Source organism: Leucopleurus acutus, assembly GCF_964270905.1.
Source record: "Leucopleurus acutus genome assembly, chromosome: 15".
NCBI classification, from domain to species: domain Eukaryota; kingdom Metazoa; phylum Chordata; class Mammalia; order Artiodactyla; family Delphinidae; genus Leucopleurus; species Leucopleurus acutus.
The window spans coordinates 17,362,166-17,380,165 of NC_139157.1; positions in this window are offsets into that span (position 1 = coordinate 17,362,166).

Sequence of the window (18,000 nt, forward strand, 5' to 3'; positions counted from 1 at the left end):
AAAAACAATTATTACTGGCACTCTGACCATCCTTAAATGCAGTTTGTATTTGGAACTGTGGATGAATCTGCATTTGATTTCCAAACTTTCTAGAAACCTAAAGTGCTTTTTCCCTGAGAGTCTGGAGTGGCCCAAACATCAGGGGCTGGAAAACTGAGGACAAATGACAGCTTTTGGAGACACTAGGAAGTTCCTCAACTTGTTTGTTTAATTTTTATTGGAGTATAGTTGATTTACAATGTTGTGTTAGTTTCAGATGTACAGCAAAGTGAATCAGCTATACATACACATATATCCAATCTTTTTTAGATTCTTTTCCCATATAGGTCCTCAACATGTAATGATTAAAATATTAACTATTCCTTAGTACTTTTTAAAAAGTACTGCACAACTTTCTCTTTCTCCTTTCTTAAACCTACCTTTCCTTCTTATTTAAAAAAAATTAATTTAATGGTTAAAAGCAATGTATTCTCAAGTGTGAAAGGAATTAGTAATTTAGTTTAGTTAGTGTGTTTAATATTCTGCCTTGGGATTAACCATTGAACCTTTCTGAACCCAGCCCCCCTCTATGTTCTCATCCATTTGGGGCCTCCCTTTTTAGGGACCTGTCTACCTGGTTGTGTCCCAAACCAGCCCGAGAACCTCAGCGCAGAAACCACATCTTCAGTCTTTCCTGCATCCTCACCCCCTACTTTGCTGGTGCCTGGTGCATGGGGCGCATTGCACATGCTGCATAAGTCACTGAGTCACCCCTTTGCTTCTCCAATCTTATTCTACATGGGCTAACAGATGCATATTAACTATAAAAAGTAACACCACACCAACACAGCACATAGTAGGAGGGTGAACTTGATGTTACATTTGCAACATCAAATATAACATCAAATTATAATCAAATATAATAATCGTAAATAATTTGGGGGTTATTCCCACTATCCCTTCTTCCCTCCCTCCTTTCCTTCCTTCCTATGTGTGTTAGTATCTATTATCTGTAAGGCACTAAGATTATAGAATGTCAGGAGAAACCTGAAGGTGATCCAGGGCAACCCTTGCCTTATCATGAAGCAGCTCTACCATAGCCTTGATAAGAGTCCTGTGGCCTCTGCCTGAACACCAGCAATGATGGTAAACCATTATGGCTGCAGGCAGCCCATTCTGTGTGTAAACCCATGATTACGTATCAGGATGTTCTTCTTTACTATTCGGCAAAAATCTTGGTCCCTGTAACTTCTATTTATCGCTCCTGCTTCTAACCTATAAATAAAAAATAATTTTAAGTCTTCTACATCAAGGTCCTTAAGATATCTGAAGTCGTGCATCATGTCCGTTCTTAATCTTTGGATTAAGATTTGTCATCTTTGGATTACAAATCTTAATCCAAAGATTAAGACTGTAAGGCTAAACTTTTTTTCTTTCTCCCCTCGTTATTCTTTGTATATCTGGACCTTCCTTCCAGACATGTGGGAGCTTAGGGATCTGATGCTAGTGATGATGTCACCATATTCCGGGAAGCTGAACAAGGTCTGGATGGGGGGGCGCTGCTTCCAGCTGTTTGCAGGCAACAGTCTGTGGGATGCTTGAGGGAGTGGGAGGCAGAAACTGTGGGAGATTCTTATACAGACACTGGAAAAACAATTAGCACCAGCCTCTGCCTTTCTCAAACAAGCCTGCATCAGAATCTCCCAGAGGGGAACACAGAGGGCTGGTCTCCACCCCCAGATTTTCCAGCAGGTCTGAGCTGAGACGTGAGATATTGAATTTCCAGAAACTTCCCAAGTGATGCTGGCTCTGCTGGTCTGGGAACACACTTGGAGAATCACTGCTGTAGACAATGGGATGATGCTGAGATGCAGCACCAGATGAGGGCAGAAGGCTCAACATGAATTGGAAATTAACACAGGTCAGGCCTGACATTAGGGTGGGGCAAGTGAGGTGCCTGCCCAGGGCGCACAATGTAAACAAGAGGTCAGCGTCTGGGCTGTGTAAGTATAGGGCCATGCACATGGAGAGCCAACTGCAAACAAGCTTGTGCCAAGCAAGCTGCTGGCCAGGATAGACTGCATGCTGCAGTGTGGCCTCCACGGTAGGTAGGATGTTGGCTCTCAAAGCTGCGGACGTCGTATGGACATGTAAGAGGGTTCCTAGTGCCTCTAATATCCTGGTGACTACTTCTTTCAGCAGTAAATGTCACAAACACACCTGCAAACAAATTTCATGAAATTTAGGGCAGGGTGCTAGCAAGGTTGCGTTCTAAGAAACATTTAAAATCTAAATGTGCAAGAGTACATTCTAAAATTCCATTCAAATCCTGAAAACATTCGAGTGGAATTTCTTTCTCCAGAAGTGAAATCACACAAAGGACGGCAGGTTGTAATAAATAAAGGTTGGGATCCATGAACTATTATCGTGTCATTTCTATCCTCAAAGGCTTTCCTGTCTCCTAGGAGACAGGCATGTAAAGAAGCGATTCTATATTGCAGAACGTGAGGAGCAGAGGCCCAGTAACAGGGCTACCAACTGACTGCCATGGGGATAGAGAGGATGGAGGGGTCCTAAGGATGTACACGTATGTCATTGATTGTGTGCGTCAAGTAAATTTATTTAAGAAATGTTGCCTCTGGGGCTTCCCTGGTGGCGCAGTGGTTGAGAGTCCGCCTGCCGATGCAGGGGACACAGGTTCGTGCCCCGGTCCGGGAAGATCCCACATGCCGCGGAGCGGCTGGTCCCGTGAGCCATGGCCGCTGAGCCTGCGCGTCCGGAGCCTGTGCTCCGCAACGGGAGAGGCCGCAGCAGTGAGAGGCCCGCGTACCGCAAGCAAAAAAAAAAGAAATGTTGCCTCCACCTCTCAGAAACCTGAAATTGGCAGCCAGATGTTCCAGACAGAGAGATGAAAGGGAGGGCTGGCAATGTTCTTCACCAGCCCCGACGCCCTGACCAGGTGCCTTCCTCCATAGCTGCTGGTGGCCTCGAGGGGCCCCTGCTCCCCCAACCATCTTACTGTTTAACATGAAAGAAATTCAATCTCAAGTTTGGCAGAAACTTCAGGGTGTTATCTGTTCCTCCCTCCAACTCCAGGTAGAATTTTACTTTCATAATCAAGACAAATAAGTACTAGCAATAAACTCTCTTTGAAGGTCTGCAGGGAAGAAGGTTTCACAATGCTGCCTGTAAGCTGCCACTATGGACCGCGTGTTTGTGACCCCCAGAGATTTCACATGTTGGGACCATAACCCCCAGGGGGATGGTGTCTGGAGGTGGGGATTTTTGGAGGTGATTAGGTTTAGGTGAGGTCTTGAGGGTAGAGTTCCCAGGATGGGATTAGCATTCTTATAAGAAGAGATATACTAGATATAGAGACTAGAGACTAGTCTAGACTAGTCTAGACTAGTCTCTAGAGACTAGATATAGAGACTAGAGATATACTAGAGCTTCCCCCCTCTCCACCATGTGAGGATACAAGGAGAAGATGGTCATCTGTGAACCAGGAGGAGGGCCCTCACTCTGAATGCAACCAGGTTGACACCCTGATCTTAAACTTTCAGGCTCCACATCTGTGAGAAATAAATGTCTGTTGTTGAAGCCCCCCAGACTATGGTACTGCGTTACAGCAGCCCAAGCTAAGACAGTTTCTTATCAGAGGAGCACTTCCTTTGCCTCAGCTGGCTCTGCCATCTCAAACTCCTTCCTCTTCGCCCATTTCCATTACCACTTGCTACTCCGCGAGAGAAACAACCACCAGCCAGTTTTCTGGGAGTTGATAATGTCTCCCTTCAAGGCGTGCTAGGTGCTGGGGATGACTGGCCGCTCAGATTCCAGCAGGTAAAGTGAAGACAGAGCCTGAAGTCCTTCTTTAGGGGAAGCAAGCACTTCAAAGGTCTCTGATACTGAGCAAGGGCCCTGTTGCAGGCAAAGTAAGGAAGCGACTGAGGCACAACCCTGAGATGCTCCATTAAGTCTGGACCTCCTCTCTCACTGGGCTAGTGGATGGGTAACTTATTTGCAAGGCAACATTAGAACCTAGGCACACTTCAAATGATCTATTTCCTACACTGATAACCTGGATCAATTTCCTAAGCTAGGAAGGAGGAGAGTTGGGTTTTAGCTCTGCCCTCACTTCACACATGGTAACTTTCCCAGTGTGGATTTCAGTTTATCCATTATAAAAGGAGGGACTTAGGTTAGATAGGTTAGATATGCTTAAGGTCTCGTCTAACTCTTAAACTTTCTAAATGTCTCTGGTTTTGGAGTGCTAAATGTAAAAACTATCCAAATTCTGTTTTATCTATTAGTGAAGAAGCTGTTCAGATTTCATTTTGTATCTCTCTGTTCAAGACAAATGGACATTTCACACCAACAGCTTTGCTGCAGCCCTTTCACTAAAGGATGTTTTTCCACCCACCAAATTGTGCATTCCAGGCTTGCCAAACAACCCGAACCTGTCACTGCGTGTCACAAGGCTAATTCATTCTAATTCCCTCAAGCTCCTAGCCCTGTGGAGGAGTTTTCCTATTGGCAAACTCAAGGCTGATTAATGGGCAATTACAACAGGGAACATGGTGGTAGAGAGGGTTGGCAGAAGGGGATGGATGAATATTACCTGCAGTAATTCACTAAATTCAAATCGGAAAATATTAACCTCGTTTTAGGAAAACACATGGCAATGCCGAGCTTAGTTCTAATACCAAGGGGACTGAAACACGGAGCTTGGTGAAGACAAGAGGCACTTGTAACAGAAGCTTCACTACACAGCCCTTCGGTAAGTGGTGCCTTGACATCACATGAGTCTGTTGGCTGGTTCCTTCTCAACAAAATTGTTATTTTAAACCCCAAACTACCCAGAATAATTTCCAGCCTGCTGACTGCACATCAAAATGGAGCATACTGACTTCCCTTGCAGAAAAAGGTTGCCCAGGGATGCACTGGAGATGGTCAGAAAATACATTTTGCCCCCTGAGGCCTTCTCCCTGCTTTGTATTTCCTTGTCTCACTGCCCACCTCCTTCAGAGACTACATACAAAGGCTACACTGATTGGAATCAAGATTAAAAGCATCGCCTATATTTGAGTGAGTTAAAGAAAGACTGCCTTGAAGTTAAGGAGAGCCTGCTGTGCAGTCTCAATTTTCTAAAACTTTACCTCCTAATCATCTTTCCTTTTAATACAGAGTCGATTTTATTTATTTATTGTTTTGCAGTACGCGGGCCTCTCACTGTTGTGGCCTCTCCCATTGCGGAGCACAGGCTCCGGACGCGCAGGCTCAGCGGCCATGGCTCACGGGCCCAGCCGCTCGGCGGCATGTGGGATCCTCCTGGACCGGGGCACGAACCCGCGTCCCCTGCATCGGCAGGCGGACTCTCAACCACTGCGCCACCAGGGAAGCCCCCGATTTTATTTTTAATTTGTCCTTTAGAATGAGGGGTTTTTTTGGGCTGAGGATTCACCTGGATTAACTTTAAGTAGGGCTCATTCAAACCCAGTGTATGCTACGCCAGTGTACTCTAGGGCTGCAGCTCCCAATCTGGGTACTCTCTGTGGTTAAGAAGGAGGAAAGAAAAAGGGAAAGGTTAGTAGCAACTTCAGTGATTCTGCTAGGCCTCACCAGGGTCATTACCATTTAGACTCCAGTAAATGGAACTCCTAGTCTGGGATTCCCCAAATGATTTGTGCCAGACTACAGAACTGTCACATCAAGTAACAGCAAGGATGAATATGAAATTTACAGCTACTAGTTACTGAACATTACCACTGAGCGTATTACCAGGCACTGTGCTGGTCGCTGCACTGATATTATCTTACTGGATCCTCAGGTCAGCTCTCTGGAGAGGTATTGCTATCCTCACTTTCTAGGTTATGAAACAGAGTCCTAGAGGGTTAAATGACTTGCTTAAGGTCATATAACTAGGAGATAGTAGAACTGGGGCTAGAACCCAGCTCTGTTTGACTCTAAAATGTGTGCTCTTTCCATCCTCTACCCTGAGCCTCCAGAGTAGAGAATATTCTATTGTCAATTTCACCTTCCGGCAGTATCGATATTTCATGTTCAATTGTGATCATAGTTATGTGGGAGCAAAATACGCAAGGTCAAGCGTCTCCTCTTTACTAATGAAAAACTGGTCTATGATTATTTGTGCACATTTTTCTTTAGTATCTTTATAACACATGCATCAGTTTAATACCAAAGCAGAAGCTTTATGTATTGGGCCCTTGGTACCAATATATTTAGATTATGTATAGCTCTGAGCCTGTTTTACTATAACAGGGCCTCATTCTCTCAAACATACCCATCAACCATCCATCAGTGTAATATACATCACCCATTTAAGAACACATTTCCATCAGACCTTTTCTCACTCCATAGGCGGTAATAGTGCATATGGCAATTACAAGTTTAAGAATCAGAAGGCTATAAAGTGAACAATCCCAAAATGATTAATTTTGCTCTGTTAGAAAGCTGTCATTTCTGTTCTTATGAACTGATAATAATAACCTTGTCATTCCCCTGCTTCTTTTCTAGAATATAGGCTATGTATTAATTTGCTAGGGCTGCCATAACAAAGAACCACAAACTGGATGGCTTAAATACCAGGAATTTATTGTCTCAGTTCTGGAAGCTAGAAGTCTGAGATCAAGGTCAGCAGGGGTAGTTTCTTCTGAGGACGTAGGGAGAATCTGTTCCATGCTTCTCTCCTAGCTTCTGCTGGTTTGCTGGCAATCTTTGACATTCTTGGCTTATTGACACGTCACTGATCTCTGCCTTTGTGTTCTCATGGCATTCTCTCTGCCTGTGTGTCTGTGCCCAAATTTATAAGGACACCAGTCGTACTGGATTAGGGCTCCAACCCCCTACGCCAGTCATCCTACCTACTTAACTAATTACATCTGCAATGACCCTATTTTCAAGTAAGGTCACATTCTAATGTCCTGGAGGTTAGGACGTCAACGTGCATTCTGGGGGGACACAGTTCAACCCGTAACAGGCTAGTTGGACAGCAGGTGAGTCAGCATGTGGGAGGCCCAGCACCTAGCACACTCTGAGATCCTCACAGTGGCCCCAACATTGACGACGCACTGAGGCAGGAGCCCCAGGTCTGCCATGATGGCACACACGCACACTCTAGGATGGAGATGTGTGTTGCCATATACTGACACATTGTAAAGCCAGGTAGGAGGTGCTCTTCTGGGGATGTGAGCAAGCTGCTGCAAGAGGGTTGCACCCAGCACTGAGTTTGCCAGGAATTGCTCAGGAGTCTTTCTCAAAACGCCTACCCCTCCTGATCAGCTGCTCAGCAAACTCAAAAAACAAGGGCGAAGTTTAAATATGACTCAATGTTGTTTGATATCAGAGCACTCATGTACCTCTTAGCAGCCAAACTTGGAGAAAAAGGCTTGTTTTAAGAGGAATTGTCAATCAAGATTTTCAAGGAGTAGGTTTCCTGATCTCTTTGCATAACATTTTGTCCTTTTGGTGATTTGATTAGGAAGAAGCCTAAAGTAGAGTGTGATGGATATAAATGTGTTCAGCCTACAGATACATCTTAACATTTTCTGGTTTCGTCTCTCTTGACGATGTGAATCACATTTAACCAATATATCCCAGTGTAAACAATGGTATAAGAAAAGGTTTTATAATGCTCAGCTGATGGGTTGCTCACGCCAAACAATATGGGTACTTTTAAACTCCCACACCATAAGGCAACAGACATATCCCTAGTGTTGGCCAGAATGAGAACGGACCTGGATTTGCAGTAACCATTCCATACCTTATAGCTTAAAATTTGTTGTATCCACAGCACAGCATTGATGAGTTCAAGCCTGAAGTGGTAGATGATGTTCACACATTGTGTCTGAAGTTTGTGTCTAAGGCAAGGGCAGTGACTATCTAATTAATTCCTGTGGGATGTCAGTGCACTTTTAAAATTTAATATTAATGGCAATCATTAGAAAAGTACCATTGATATTTTAAGAAATAAAGAAAACATCATATATTTAAGTGTTTTATAAATAGCTAGAAATCATCCTCTTTTAATTATTCTACTTTCCTCTGGAAACATAATCCTCACACTCTAATCACAAGAGAGACAAATAGACATATTTATTAATAGCCTATGATTTAAATACAGGAATGCCTCAGCTTCCTGCACCCGAGGGCTCTTTGTCATGGCAGTATCATTCCGTCCATGATTAATTCTGGGCCCCCAAAGTACTCTAAAGGATGCTGGCAGAAACTTTGTAGCAAGTGAGGTGCAAGGTGCAGGATTAAATGACACCTCCTTTCCTGACACGGCGGCAGAGATGAGTTGAGGAATTGGATGTCCCCATCAGGGAGACTCTTTCCCATGGCAGCACCTCTTGAAAATTAGTCTTACTAAGTCCCCAGAGAGTCACTGAGCAACCACCCTCCCCATGAAAAGCAGAGCAAGTTATTGTTCTATCTAAGTCTTAAGGCTGAAAATGCACAGAGGATAAATACCCTGAAATTCTAAGTATATTCATTTGGAAAATCTGTCTTTAACAACTGCAGGATGTGGAAAAAGGATTTGGTATATTTGAGGATCCAGGTTATTCAGGGAATGAGAAGGACACTAGGCATGTTCAGGGTTTTGATGGGGGACAGCTCTTAAGTGCCAAGCGCCTCCCTATCTCTCCACACAGATGTCCAGGGGCCCCTTAAACTTGACATGATCAAATGTAAAGTCACAGATTATCCCTCTCCTCTGTCAGACCCCTGTCATATTCCTCCAGCACAGAGACTTCTGTTTCCGAAGGTCAGCCAGTGATGCCCCCATCCACTTAGTTACCCAAGCTCGGAACCTGGCCGTCATTTACTCCCCTCTTCCCCTTCCGGGGCAGCCACTTCCACCTTGCCCTGTTCGTTCTCCTTTCCAATGTCTCTGGATCTGTCCTTACCTTTTCTCCATCTCCTTCTCTCCTGCCTGAGTTCAGATGTCCCATCTCTCCCGCCTGAGTTCAGATGTCACCATCTCTCCCACGGACAACTTAACTGGAACTGGCCTTTCCGTACATAGTGCCCCCGCCCCCCCAATAAGCTCTGGTTTTCCCACTGCCAAATGCACAGCAGAAGTGATATTACCTTCCTACTTCAAACCCTCTCAGTCTATTTCTGTCTACAGGGTAAAGTTCAAACTTCTCAGCTGGGTAGACAGTGTCTTTCCCCATCTGGCCTTAACCGCCTTTCTAACCTATCTCTCCCTTTGCTTGACCCTTTATTTTGAAACAGATCATGCACCTTCATGTCTCCATGGAGTTTCCTCTGCCTGGAATTCCTTCCCCCGCTCTCCTATTGAATGCCAATTTATCTTCTGAGACCAAGCTGATTCTACCCTTTATTGGTCAAACCTGTCAAGACCTTCCTGACTATTCCTGGGCATAATTACTTCCTTTCTCTTTGTGCACACACACAGCATCTTATGCATTCTTTATTCTTGCTTATAAGAGAATTAAAATGTAACTCTTTATTAGTCTCCCCTCCTAGGTTGCTTACTCCTTTAGGGGAGGGATTGTGTCTCATTTATTTTTCAATTTCTAGAGTTTGTCTGAAACATAGTTGGTACTTACTACTTTTTGATGAATGAGTGAATGGATGACTGAAGTCAAACCCATCATTTCCTTCACATTAGGAGTGGTTTTATCCTTTTATTTTCATATTCCTATTCTAGATAAGGAGAAATGTAGGAAAGCCTGTCCTATCAGGTCTTATTATAAAACTACATAGTATTGACAAAGAACTCGACAATTAGAACAATGGAAGAGAAGAGAGAGCCCCAAACAGGCCCAACCACAAACTTGAGTAATGACATTCGTTATCAGTGAGCAAAGAATGGCCTTTTCAGTAAATGGTGCTGGGGCAGTTGGTTATCCATATGGGAAAAGAGTGAAATTGTATGCCTATCTTTCACCACACACAATATTTAATTCCAGGTGAATTAAAGATTTAAATGTAACAAGAATAACTATTAGTATGAGACTTTTAAAAGACAATAGAGGAAAATATCTTTATGACCAAGAGGGATTTATTAAATAAGAAATAAAAAAGCAAAAAACCTAAAGGAAAAAAGTTGAAATATGCTATATTAAAATTAAGAAAGTCTGTTCATGGAACTATAGCATAAAGAAAGTGAAAAGACAAACCATGAACTTGGGAAAGATATCTTTAACACATGCAACTAGGATTCTAATATGCTATTTAGCACACCACTCTCAAACATAAACAGGCAGAAAAGGATCTCCAGGCTTTGAGGAAAGCATTAAATGTGAAAAACAAAGATTACTGCAGCAAAAAGGAAAGTAAAACAACTTGGAGCATGTAGAGAATATGTTAGAAGAAGAAAACTTTGAAATCCTCGAGTATGCAAAGCACTGTATCTATTAAATAACAGGATGTTACACAAAAGAAAAATTCTAAGATAAAAAGGAGCTCTTGGAGGAAGTTAAAGCTTAATGGCAGAAATGAGAAACGAACTTGAAGGATAAGAAGATAAAGTCGAAGAAAACTCCCAGAAAATAGAGAAAATGACAAAGGGATGGAAAATAGGAGAAGTAAATGAGAAAACACAAGGATTAGACCAGGAAATCGAACATCTGAATAATAATCATCTTATAAGAAGAGGTCAGAGAAATTAAACAGAAGAAAACTATTAATGAAGAGTTGAAGGGAAATTCTTCAGAACCAAACATGATTTTCCAGATTGAAAGACTCAAGAAGTACCCAGCAGAATGGATGAAAACAGCCCCTATCCTGGAATGGCACATTGTCATGAAATTTCAGACCATTTGCAACAAAAAGTAGATTTACAGTCTTGCAGAAAGAAAAATACAGCTTTCATACAAAGGATCAAGAATGGCTTTAGACTTTTCAATAGCAAGACTAGAAGTTGATGTTTTCAAAATTCCAAAGGAAGATGATTTCCAAACTACATCTGTCACCAGTCAATAAAGACACTTTTGCGGGACATCCCTGGTGGCGCAGTGGTTAAGAATCTGCCTGCCAATGCAGGGGACACGGGTTCGAGCCCTGGTCTGGGAAGATCCCACATGCCGCGGAGCAACTAAGGCCATGCACCACAACTACGGGACCTGCGCTCTGGAGCCTGCAAGCCACAACTACTGAGTCCATGTGCCACAACTACTGAAGCCCACGTGCCTAGAGCCCATGCTCCGCAACAAGAGAAGCCACCGCAATGAGAAGCCCGTGCACCGCAACGAAGAGTAGCCCCCACTCACCACAACTAGAGAAAGCCCACATGCAGCAACAAAGACCCAACATAGCCAAAAATAAATATATGTTAAAAAAAAAGTCATTTAGACAGAAAAAAGTCACACAAAGTTTACCCCATCGTAACCATTCTCAGGAAGCCACTGAATAATGCGCTTTACCCAAATGAGAGAGTAAATCAAGTAAGAGAAAGGTATGGGATCCAGGAAACAGGAGATCTGACACAGGAAAGAAATGAAGGGAGTTCCCAGAATAACAGTGATGGTACTTCTAGAGCAAACATGTGGGTTAGAACAGAAGAGCAAGAGGTCCAGAAACAGTGCTCCCCCCAAAAAAAGTGGAAGTAATTTTATTTGTTGACAACATGAGGAAGTTTTTATAGTTCTTTTGGAAAAGTTAGGGTTGAATTAGTGATGAGTACAAGGAAAACTATGTAAAGAAACAAAGTTAAGAGACCAAATAATTATTAACTCCAGAGAAAACAAAACATTGAATAAGACAGGTAATAATATTAGAGTAATCTACAGGGCTCAGCTGTGGAATAGTATTTACATGATAGTTATCATGAGAACACTGATATAAATAAAAACTGTAATTGAAACTTCATTGGAAGTACGATGGAAAGAAATGTGTGTGTAAGAGGAGGGTAAGAAGGCTAAGATTGGGAAAACGGAAGTCAATAAATAATGTCTGTAATTTAAAAATAGAGATATATCCAGTTAATCTCATTACGTACTCATGTGGGGTTAAGTATCTAAAGGAGTTGAATGTGGTTGTCTCTGAAGAGTGGGAAATTAGGAGTGAGGAAGGATGAGACATGGAACACTTGTTTTCTTTATCAGGCGGATAGCACCATTGATCTACTGAAACTATCTACATGCATTGCTTTGATAAATATAAAAATTAAATGAAAAAGGAACTATGTCAGCAATGTGGAATATGCTTATGGTATAAAATACAGACAATAAAGTTGTGTCAATTCTTTGAATACTAACTATGTAAAAGGAACATTTAAACATAAAAATAGTTGGTTTTTACAATAGCGGCATTTATAATGGGCAGTCTAAAAAAGAAAAAGGCAATCTAGTGGCATCAGCAAGGAGTTGTCACTTTGTAACTATTGCAAGTTAACAAAAGCCACTTTGAAGAATGGTTTACCGCGTCACACTTTATCAAATGTTGGCAAGAGAATCACTTGTTTTTTAATTTTACTTAATTCATAATACACAAGTTCAATGTTTTGAATTTTTTAAGTAGGATAATATAATCTTTGCCTTATTGTTAATTTTGACTAAAATAAAGAAAGCTGCAAGTTCCCCACTACATATGTATTGATTTTTTTAGTAGAAGAAAGCAATTGAGATTAAAATAAACAAAGACACTTCTGTTATTTTCATTTGCACATGTTTCGGTGCCACTGCTCTTTCTGATTCTATCTTCAGAACAGCGGCTTAGCGCTTGTCTGACCCATCCACCTCCGATTTTTCCATTTTAAAGAGTGGATAAAGAGGCATAGAAAAGTTGATTGCCAAAGGTCTCCCGGTGACGTGGATGAGATGTAAAACAACGTGGTTTGCTAGATGAAGAAAGAACAATATTTCTGAACTTTAAGCTCAAGAAGAAAAGCTGTTGAAGAAGAAAAGTTTTTGTCTCTGTTGTTCAAATAAGGATTAACTGTAATTTCAGAAAATAACTCAGAAGTTCAGCCACTTCAATTAATTTGACAAAAGGCCCCATTTTCCAAAAACGAAATAGAAATATTTTTTTTCATTCTGAAACTACAATTTTCAGAACAGCAGAGAAGATTTTTTTGGAACAGAAAGAAAACAGGAAAAAATAAAAGAACAACCTATGAAATTTCTAGGAAAGTGAGAGACTTGAGGCTACAGTTTTCAAATAATTGTAATGGAAACAACTTTTGCAGTTAAAAACATATATTTATGTAGGTGACTTAAAGCATTACACATGAGGGTGGGAGGGAGGGAGATGCAAGAGGGAAGACATATGGGAACACATGTATATGTATAACTGATTCACTTTGTTATAAAGCAGAAACTAACACACCATTGTAAAGCAATTATACCTCAATAAAGATGTTAAAAAAAAAAAAAAAAGCATTACACAATGGTGAAATCTCCTAACTTCTTCTATATTGATATTTCTGCTACATCTGTACGCTAAATTTAGAGATTAACCTTTGTTACATTAAAATTTATCTCTGCTAATAGAATCACACATGCTGATTCTTGAATTTTTGAAAAATATAGAAAGCATAGAAAAGAAAAGAAAAGTTATCCACAATCCTATCATTCAGAGATAATCACTGTTGACATATTGATGTCAACATGTCATCTCAGTCTTTATTCCCATGTGGATGAAAAGATGTATTTATTTGTTTCTAAATTGGAATCATGCGATATAGCCTTTAAATCTTCACTTTTATTTAGTATGTAACAAACCTTCTCCAGATCACTAAATAATTGTCTAAAACATGACTTTAATTTTCTCTGAAAATTTGGAAGACAGTCCTGACTGCCAAACACCACGGTTACCTATGAAGATAGTCTACCCTTTTACTGTCTCTAATTGGCTTTAAAAAATACATAAAGCATCAAATAATTATGCATGCTAGATAGGTTTGATCTTATATATATGAAGTACTATTTTTACAAGTATAAACCAGGTATTAAGGGATCTACATGGTTGATTATATATACTTTGTTTCATTAAACAAGCAAAAAAAAAAAACAAGCAATTTTTATTTTCGTCTCTTGAAAAAAAGAAGATACAATTCACGATCCATAGCGATGGTGTTCTGGATGTCTCTTGATCATTACCAGAGGCTCCTTTTTAGGAAGGAATGTGCCAATCTATTTTCTACCACCAAAGCTGCATAATTCTCAATTCCCTGTTTTCTATCCATGATATGCCCATGCTTTTAGCGTCACTGGTTGGGTTCCCCAGGAGAGCAGGCTCTGAGGTGGAAATTAGCATCCTGGAGGTTTCTTAGGGTTTCACTGTGGTCAGCACCCATGGAAAGGGAGGAGAGAGAAAAGCAGAACTGGACAGCCTGAGAAGTTGAGCTGCGATGGAAGCCTCGGCCACCTTAGCGGGAGCCCTGACAACGGGATGACTCCTCCAAGCTGTAGCTGTTTGGGGCAGGAGAGCCGAATCTTTGGCAGCCCCTCGTCAGTCACTGGATGCAGCCACCCAGGAGTGGGTGCCATCTTGTGCAGGTGGCTCCCCTCTGCTGAGACGACGCCCAGTGGGACTTGACACTTGAGGGGTGCCTGCCCGCTGTTGCTGGAGATGGAGCAGCAAAACCTTCCTTCCTGACGGGGGCTCACTACAGTGTCTTCCTCCTCTTGTCTCCCTGGCTAGAAAACTGGGAGACAACTGAAATCACCTCTTTTCTTGATCAAATCTATCACCAAGCTTCTTGTTTGTTCCTCCAAAAAGTGTTTCACATACATATATATATATATTTTTCTCTAAACCCATGGCCATCTCCCTTCCCTTTTTGCCCCATGCAGAAGTTCACACCCAAGTTACTCTAGCAGCTTCCTAGATGGGCTTTGGGTTTCATGTTTCTCCCTATTAATACTTTTCACATACCACTGACAAGATCATTAATGCACTTGAACCGTGACTTTTATTATATTATTTCATTTAAAGAATCTGTATTTGTTCTCTATTTCATAATATGTATACCTTCCAGTTTTCTTTGTTTGGCTTTCAAGGTCCTCAAAATAATAATTCTCAGCCAATCTCATGCTATGCAAACATACTCCCCACTGCTCTGCAACCCTCTAGTCACTCAGGGTAGTCTCTGATCCTGCCCAGGCCATACTCATGAGCATGCCAAGCCTTCTCTGGAACATCCCTCCATCCCCAGCATGCCTGTCTACTCTGCTTGCCCTTTAAAGCTCAGTCCTGCCCATTTTTATGAAATCTTCTCTACTCTCGGCCCTTATCTATTCTCATTTTTTTAGTTCCTGTTTTACTCACTATATACACAAAGGATAGAACCTTAATTTTTCAACAATAGTTTCCCGTGTTCCATTTCGGGCTCCCCTGCCGGACAATAAAAGAAGGCAAGAATTATTTCTTACACCTCTTTGTATCCTTGGAGTGCTGGCCCCATGGGAAACTCTTGGAGCCCTGACTGATTAGTAATCATTGTCATGAATTTTCCTTAGAGACTTTAGAAGATATCCACATCTTCCTTTACGTATTCAAGCACTGTTTGATGAGACTCTCCTTCTTAGATGCTCAGCACATGAAAAGGCACATTTTGCCTACCTTCACTCCCACGGTAGCACAATGGCTCAATGTGGATTAAAGCCACTTTGGTTCAAATTCTAGCCCCACCATTTCCTAGCCATGTGGCCACTGACAACTTATTTAATCTCTCCCAGTCTCAGTTTCACCACTTACACATTGATGGTAACAACAGTAGTATCTACCAACTGCATAGTTTTTCTGTGAGGAATACGTGAGAAAATATACTTAAATATTTATCACGATGCATGTAGTAGCATTCAGTATGTGATACCCACTGTAACTCTGTGAAGGAAGCGCAGGGCCACTTATATCTAAGATGGTTATGTCCGGAGCACAGTGGATGGTGCACCATGGCTGGCAGAGCAGCAAGGCAGCAGCTCTGCTCACAGATGATGGAGCCCTTGCTTGGTAAGTGCACCCAACACCAATGGAGGTACTCTTGGTGGGACTGGCTACTGTAGAACCTGCTCCTGGCCGGCTGAAAGGCTCAAAGTACAAAGTGGATGAAGGTGCTCTCCAGAAAGGTAGGTGAGCACATGTGAACTCAGCTGAATGATGAGAGACTGAGTATACAAACAGACAATGGCCAGACCATGCATAAAGATAGAGCTCTGACCCACAGGCTGAAGCACCTGGCCCATCGTCTATAGTAACCAGCCCAGGAAGTCAGCCTGCTATACCTTAGACTTGTAGGAAGCCAGACCACTATCTCTCGTAAGAATCCAGGGAGCCAAACAATCACCCCTGTAACAGTGGCCTCAAAATGGCTGGGACCTGATTAATAACTGACAGCTTTCCTAATTTTTGTCCCTGCTTCTAGCTTAGGACCAACCAGAGAAAGCCAGATATGTACCTCTAATCAATCACACAGGATTCTAGTTAGTCACGTGCACCTTCCCCATGTCACAGCCTCCATCAGGGCACACCTGAAGCCTCCCCTTCCACCACCATGAAGCTTTCCCACTCCTCTGGCTGCCTTGAGTCTGTTCAAATGTGAGTGATGGCGGCTGACTCCCATGCTCCAGCAAGCTCTGAATAAACAGCCTTTGCTTTTCTCATTAGGTTGGTTTTCATTTGTTTCCACATGGAACTATTTAAAACAAGGGCTTAAATGTTGCCCTGTCACCGGGTTTTAATTTGAACCAACTTCCAGACTGCAGAGGAACGCAGCCTGTACTGTGCTGCCTACTCGGAATATACCCACGTAGGCTCATTCAACTTTTTTACAGGGGATGATCGTTCAGCAATTTTCACAAGATAAGTAACACTACATGTCTCCGTTAAAAGACCTCAAAAGGGCTGTGTTTGTGCGATCATCCATGAACTTCCTTACATCTCTAAATGAGAAAGTATGAAACTGATAGTTCATTTCTCCATGTGATTCTAATTCAGGCTTAAATAACAATTTCTTGACGAAGGCAGTTCTGATTTTAGAACTGATGAAAAATTATTTTTGCTTTTTAACATTTGTAAATAGTCATTTTTCCATAGTAACAAGTAATTCAGTTAACTCAGGCCCCTTTCCTTGCAGTTTCTAACCTATGAGCAAAATTCACTCCAGCCTTCTGCAATATGCTTCTTTGTTATATGCAGGAAAACCTTGCAAATAAACAAAACAAAAACCCCAAGGATTTATAACTGGACCAGAAGATCATAGGTACAGAGTGAGTGATCACAGATCCAAAATAGGCCTGTGAGACATGAGATTCCCACTAATTATTTGCTGAAGGAACGGTAGAAGGAGTCAGCTGTGGACGTAGGACACACGGCCCAGGCATTTGTGCTCAAAAGGCAGCGCCAGATTGAGTGACTCGGAGGTCCTCTTCAGTTTCACTCTCCACCCCAGTCTGCACTCCTAGCCACTGCATTTAGGGGAAAAGGTCTTCTATGAGGAAACCTGAAGACCAGGCAGGAAGCACTGGACCTAAAGAGTGAAGGACAGTTGTAGTCAGGCCTAAGCAAGAGCTGCCAGGCCATTCAGAACCCATCAACAGCTTCCTGAAGACAGTTGTAAATGTCTTCCTCGGACACGAGTTTTTCAAATTTAAATTTCTAATTTCATTTAAAACTTATTTTTAATACATGTAAGTAAATTCTTAATTTGTTTTACTTTCCATTTAAAGTTTTAATTAAAGTGTTTAATTTAAATTTTTATGAAAAAGACTACGAAGCAGTGAAAGCTAATGTAGTTTGAGCTAGGGAGTGGCTGGTACCCTGGCCCACAGCCCCCGTGGGACCAGGGCACCAAGGCAGGCTGCCCAGAATCCTTACTGCATGACTACATGGGATCTGGGGGACAGCTTTGACAGGAACCTAGATTAAGCCTCTTTTAAAAATAAATGGAAACAAAAACAAAAAATAAATAAATAAATGGAAGCAGTTCACTTGAAACTAATATAATGTCATGTCAATTATATGTAACCCCCCCGCCCAAATTTTTTTTAAACAAATGGAAGCAAAGACTGTCCCAAATGTTGTGGAGAA